We start from the raw sequence: 7,639 nt of genomic DNA, 5'->3' as shown, positions 1-7,639 counted from the left end.
AAAACTTTTCCGGCGACCAAAACAGGACTTCCCATATATAAATCTTTACCTCCGGAGCATTCCGGAACTCCTCGTGATGTCCGGGATCTCATCCGGGACTCCAAAGAATATTCGGTAACCACGTATATCTATTCCCTATAACCCTAGCGTCATCGAACCTTAAGTGTGTAGACCCTACGGGTTCGGGAACCATGCAGACATGACTGAGATAACTCTCCGGTCAATAACCAACAGCGGGATCTGGATACCCATGTTGGCTCCGACATGTTCCACGATGATCTCATCGGATGAACCACGATGTCGCGGATTCAATCAATCCCGTATACAATTCCCTTTTTCTATCGGTACGATACTTGCCCGAGATTCGATCGTCGGTATCCCGATACCTTGTTCAATCTCGTTACCAGCAAGTCTCTTTACTCGTTCTGTAACACATCATCCCGTGATCAACTCCTTGATCACATTGTGCACATTATGATGATGTCCTACCGAGTGGGCCCAGAGATACCTCTCCGTTTACACGGAGTGACAAATCCTAGTCTCGATTCGTGCCAACCCAACAGACACTTTTGGAGATACCTGTAGTGTACCTTTATAGCCACCCAGTTACGTTGTGACGTTTGGCACACCCAAAGCACTCCTACGGTATCCGGGAGTTGCACAATCTCATGGTCTAAGGAAATGATACTTGACATTAGAAAAGCTTTAGCATACGAACTACACGATCTTTGTGCTAGGCTTAGGATTGGGTCTTGTCCATCACATCATTCTCCTAATGATGTGATCCCGTTATCAACGACATCCAATGCCCATGGTCAGGAAACCGTAACCATCTATTGATCAACGAGCTAGTCAACTAGAGGCTTACTAGGGACATGGTGGTGTCTATGTATCCACACATGTATCTGAGTTTCCTATCAATACAATTCTAGCATGGATAATAAACGATTATCATGAACAAGGAAATATAATAATAACCAATTTATTATTGCCTCTAGGGCATATTTCCAACAGTCTCCCACTTGCACTAGAGTCAATAATCTAGTTCACATCGCCATGTGATCAACACTCACAGGTCACATCGCCATGTGACCAACATCCAAGAGTCTACTAGACTCAATGATCTAGTTCACATCACTATGTGATAAACACTCAAAGAGTTTTGGGTTTGATCATGTTATGCTGTGAGAGAGGTTGTAGTCGACGGGTCTTGCCATATTCAGATCCCTATGTATTTCGCAAAACTTTATATCGTAGATGCTGCTACCATGTTCCACTTGGAGCTATTCCAAATTATTGCTTCATTATACATATCCGGTATCTCTACTCAGAGCTATCCGGATAGGTGTTAAGCTTGCATCGACGTAACTCTTTACGTCGAACTCTTTATCACCTCCATAACCGAGAAACATTTCCTTATTCCTCTAAGGATAATTTTGACCGCTATCTGGAGATCTACTCCTAGATCACATTTGTACCCTCTTGCCAGACATGTGGCAAGGCACACATCAGGTGCGGTACTCAGAATGGCATACCGTATAGAGCCTATGACAAGAGCATAGGGGACGACCTTCGTCCTTCCTCTTTCTTCTGCCGTGGTCAAGCTTTGAGTCTTACTCAACTTCACACCTTACAACTCAGGTAAGAACCCCTTCTTTGACTGGTCTATTTTGAACTCCTTCAAAAACATGTCAAGGTGTGCGTTCTTTGAAAGTATCATCAGGCGTCTTGATCTATTTCTATAGATCCTGATGCCCAATATGTAAGCAGCTTTATCTAGGTCTTCCTTTGAAAATCACTCTTCAAACAACCGTTTATGCTTTCCAGAAATTCTACATTATTTCAAATCAACAATATGTCATCCACATATACTTATCAGAAATGTTGTAGTGCTCCCACTCACTTTCTTGTAAATACAAGTTTCTAACTAACATCGTATAAACCTAAAAGCTTTGATCACTCCATCAAAACATATATTCCGATTCCGAGATGCTTGCTCTAGTCCATAGAAGGATTGCTGGAGCCAGCATACATTTTAGCATCCTTAGGATCGACAAAACCTTTTATTGTATCACATACAACTTTTCTTACGAAAACTGATAAGAAAACTTGTTTTGACATCCATCTGTAAGATTTCATAATCGAAAAAAACAGCTAATGCTAACATGATTCCAACGGACTTAAACATCGCTACGGGTGAGAAATTCTCATCGTAGTCAACTCCTTGAACTTGTGAAAAGACTCTTTCCCACAAGTCGAGCTTCATAGACGGTAACATTACCGCCCACGTCCGTCTTCTTCTTAAAGATCCATTTATCTCAATGGCTTGCCGATCAACGGGCAAGTCCACCAAAGTCCATACTTTGTTCTGATACATGGATCCTATCTCGGATTTCATGGCTTCTAACCATTTGTCGGAATGCGGGCCCACCATCGCTTCTCCATAGCTCGTAGGTTCATTGTTGTCTAACAACATTATATCTAAGACAGGATTACCATACCACTTAGGAGTAGTACATATCCTTGTCGACCTATGAGGTTCGATAGCAACTTGATCCGAAGCTTCATGATCACTATCATTAAATTCCTATTCAACAGACATAGGTGCCACAGAAAACATCTTTCTGTGTTGCGTCACTCTCTGGTTGAAGTGAAGGTTCGACAACCTCATCAAGTTCTATCTTCTTCCCACTCAATTCTTTCGAGAGAAACTCCTTCTCGAGAAAGGACCCGTTCTTAGCGACAAACAATTTACCCTCGGATCTGAGATAGAAGGTATACCCAACTGTCACCTTTGGGTATCCTATGAAGATGTGTTTGTCCGCTTTTGGGTTCGAGCTTCTCCTGCTAAAGCCTTAAGCATCGCAGCCCCAAACATTAAGAAACGACAACTTTGGTTTCTTGCCAAACCAATGCTCATACAACATCGTCTTAACGGACTTAGATGGTGTCCTATCTAAAGTGAAGGCAGCTGTCTCTAATGCATAACCTCAAAATGAAAACGGTAGATTGATAAGAGACATCATAGATCGCACCATATCTCATAGGGTTTGATTACGACGTCCGGACACACCATTACCTTGTGGTGTTCCAGGTGGCTTCAACTGTGAAACAATTCCACAATGTCTTAAGTGATTGCCAAACTCATAACTCAGAAATTCTCATCGATCAGATCGTAGGAACATGATCTTATTGTTATGATGATTCTTAACTTCACTCTGAAATCGCTTGAACTTTTCAAACGTTTCAGACTTGTGCTTCATTAAGTAGATATACCTATATCTACCCAAATCGTCAGTGAAGATGAGAAAATAGCGATATCCACTGCACGCTTCAATTCTCATTGGTTCACACGCATCAGCATGCATGATCTCCAACAAGTCACTTGCCTGTTTCATTGTACCTGAAAACGGGGTTTTAGTCATCCTGCCCATGAGGCATGGCTCGCATGTGTCAAGAGATTCAAAATCAAGTGCCTCCAAACATCCATCGACATGGAGTTTCTTCATGCATCTTACGCCAATATGACTTAAGCGGCAGTGCCACGAGAAAGTGGTACTATCATTATTAACTCTACATCTTTTGGCGTGAACATGTGTATTACCACGACCGAGATTCAATGAACCATTCACATAGGGTGCATGACCATGAAAGGTATCATTCATGTAAAACAGAATAACCAATATTCTCTAACTTAAATGAATGACCGTATTGCAATGAACATGATCTAATCATATTCATGCTCAACGTAGACACCTGATAACATGTATCTAGGTTCAATACTAATCCCGAAGGCAGATGGAGTGTGCGATGGTGATCTCATCAAATTTGGAAACACTTCCAACACACATCGTCACCTCGCCCTTAGCCAGTCTCCGTTTAGTCCGTAGCTTTTGCTTCAAGTCACCAGTAATAGCAACTGAACCGGTATCCAATACCCATGTGCTACCAGGAGTACTAGCGAGGTACACATTAATAACACCTATATACTTTGTTGAAGTTGCCAGTCTTCTTATATACCATGCATTTGGGGTAATTCCGCTACCAGTGACCTTTCCCTTACAATAGAAGCACTTAGTCTCGGATTTGGGTTCAACCTTGGGTTCCTTCACTAGAGCGGCAACTGATTTTCCATCCATGAAGTTTCCCTTCTAGCCCTTGCCCTTCTTGAAACCAGTGGTCTTGTTAAACCATCAACACTTGATGCTCCTTCTTGATTTCTACCTTTTGCGGTCTTAAGCACCGCGAACAGCTCCGGGATCAACTCCATCCCTTGCATGTCATAGTTCATCACGAAGATCTAGTAGCTTAGTGATAGTTTCTAGAGAACTCTATCAATCACTATCTTATCTGGAAGTTTAACTCCCACTTGATTTAAGTGATTGTAGCACCCAGACATTCTGAGCACATGCTCACTAGCCGAGCAATTCTCCTCCATCTTGTTGGCAAAAGAACTTGTCAGAGGTCTCACACCTCTCAACACAGGCATGAGCCTGAAATCCCAATTCCAGCTCTTGGAACATCTCATATGTTCTATGGCGTTCAAAACGTCATTGGAATCCCGATTCTAAGCCGTAAAGTATGGTGCACTAAACTATCAAGTAGTCATCAGGATGTGTCTGTCAGGTGTTCACAACATCCACAGACGACGTTGTAGGGGTTTGCACATCGAGCGGTGCATCAAAGACGCAAGCCTTCTGTGTAGCAGTGAGGACACTCCTCGGACTACGGACCTAGTCCGCATTAGTGCTTACAATATCTTTCAACTTGGTCTTTCTCTAGGAACGTATTGAAACAGGGAGCTACAACATGAGCTATTTATCTACAACATATTTGCAAAGACAATTTAGACTATGTTCATGATAATTGAGTTCATCTAATCAAATTATTCAATGAACTCCCACTCAGATAGACATCCCTCTAGTCATCTAAGTGAAACATGATCCGAGTCAACTAGGCCGTGTCTGATCATCACGTGAGACGTACTAGTCAACATCGGTGAACATCTTCATGTTGATCGTATCTTCTATACGACTCATGCTCGACCTTTCGGTCTTCCGTGTTCCGAGGCCATGTCTGTACATGCTAGGCTCGTCAAGTCAACCTAAGTGTTTCGCATGTGTTCCGAGGCCATGTCTGTACATGCTAGGCTCGTCAACACCCATTGTATTCGAACGTTAGAATCTATCACACCCGATCATCACGTGGTGCTTCGAAACGACGAACCTTCGCAACGGTGCATAGTTAGGGGGAACACTTTTCTTGAAATTTTAGTGAGGGATCATCTTATTTAAGCTACCGTCGTTCTAAGCAAATAAGATGTAAAACATGATAAACATCACATGCAATCAAATAGTGATATGATATGGCCAATATCATTTGCTCCTTTGATCTCCATCTTTGGGGCTCCATGATCATCGTTGTCACCGGCATGACACCATGATCTCCATCATCATGATCTCCATCATCGTGTCTTCTTGAAGTTGTCACGTCAACTATTACTTCTACTACTATGGCTAACGCTTTAGCAATAAAGTAAAGTAATTACATGACGTTTATGTTGACACGCAGGTCATAAATAAATAAAGACAACTCCTATGGCTCCTGCCGGTTGTCATACTCATCGACATGCAAGTCGTGATTCCTATTACAAGAACATGATCAATCTCATACATCACATATATCATTCATCATTCATTACAACCTTTGGCCATATCACATCACAAAACACTTGCTGCAAAAACAAGTTAGACATCCTCTAATTGTTGTTGCTAGTTTTTTACGTGGCTGCTATAGGTTTCTAGCAAGAACGTTTCTTACCTACACCAAAACCACAACGTGAATTACCAACTTCTATTTACCCTTCATAAGGACCCCGTTCATCGAATCCGATCCGACTAAAGTGGGAGAGACAGACACCCGCCAGCCACCTTATGCAACTAGTGCATGTCAGTCGGTTGAACCGGTCTCACGTAAGCGTACGTGTAAGGTTGGTCCGGGCCGCTTCATCCCATGATGCCGCCGAATCAAGATAAGACTAGTAACGGCAAGCAAATTGACAATATCGACGCCCACAACTACTTTGTGTTCTACTCGTGCATAGAAACTACGCATAGACCTAGCTCATGATGCCACTGTTGGGCACGTAGCATAAATTCAAAATTTTCTACGCATCACCAAGATCAATCTATGGAGTAATCTAGCAACGAGGGAAGGAGAGTGCATCTACATACCCTTGTAGATCGCTAAGCGGAAGCGTTCAAGTGAACGGGGTTGATGGAGTCGTACTCGTCGTGCTCCAAATCACCGATGATCCTGTGCCGAACGGATGGCACCTCCGTGTTCAACACACGTACAGCCCGGCGACGTCTCCTACGCCTTGATCCAGCAAGGGGAGAAGGAGAGGTTGGGGAAGACTCCATCCAGCAGCAGCACGACGGCGTGGTGGTGGTGGAGGAGTGTCGTACTCCAGCAGGGCTTCGCCAAGCACCGCAAGAGACGAGGAGGAAGAGGGGTAGGGCTGCGCCAAGAAGGATATTGGATCGTGTCTATGGCAGCCCAAAACCTCAAGTATATATAGGGGGAGGGGAGGGGCTGCGCCCCCACCTAGGTTTCCACCCCTAGGGGTGGCGGCCAGCCCTAGATCCCATCTAGGGGGGCGGCCAAGGGGGGAGAGAGGGGGGCGCACCACTAGGTGGGCCCTAGGCCCATCTGAGCCTAGGGTTTGCCCCCTTCCACTCTCCCTTGCGCCTTGGGCCTTGGTGGGGGGGCGCACCAGCCCACCAGGGGCTGGTCCCCTCCCACACTTGGCCCATGCAGCCCTCCAGGGCTGGCGGCCCCACTTGGTGGACCACCGGGACCCTCCCGGTGGTCCCGGTACATTATCGATAAAACCCAAAACTTTTCCGGTGACCAAAACAGACTTCCCATATATAAATCTTTATCTCCGGACCATTCCGGAACTCCTCGTGACGTCCGGGATCTCATCTGGGACTCCGAACAACATTCGGTAACCACGTATATCTATTCCCTATAACCCTAGCGTCATCGAACCTTAAGTGTGTAGACCCTACGGGTCCGGGAACCATGCAGACATGACCGAGATAACTCTCCGGTCAATAACCAACGGCGGAATCTGGATACCCATGTTGGCTCCCACATGTTCCACGATGATCTCATCGGATGAACCACGATGTCGCGGATTCAATCAATCCCGTATACAATTCCCTTTTTCTATCGGTACGATACTTGCCCGAGATTCGATCGTCGGTATCCCGATACCTTGTTCAATCTCGTTACCGGCAAGTCTCTTTACTCATTCTGTAACACATCATCCCGTGATCAACTCCTTGATCACATTGTGCACATTATGATAATGTCCTACCGAGTGGGCCCAGAGATACCTCTCCGTTTACACGGAGTGACAAATCCCAGTCTTGATTCGTGCCAACCCAACAGACACTTTCGGAGATACCTGTAGTGTACCTTTATAGCCACCCAGTTACGTTGTGACGTTTGGCACACCCAAAGCACTCCTACGGTATCCGGGAGTTGCACAATCTCATGGTCTAAGGAAATGATACTTGACATTAGAAAAGCTTTAGCATACGAACTACACGATCTTTGTGCTAGGCTTAGG

Source organism: Triticum urartu, chromosome 5A, assembly GCF_056163025.1.
Source record: "Triticum urartu cultivar PI428250 chromosome 5A, HENAU_Tu73, whole genome shotgun sequence".
Classification (NCBI taxonomy): Eukaryota; Viridiplantae; Streptophyta; class Magnoliopsida; order Poales; family Poaceae; genus Triticum; species Triticum urartu.
The sequence above is the reverse complement of the archived record's forward strand: the minus strand, read 5'-3'. Positions refer to the sequence as shown.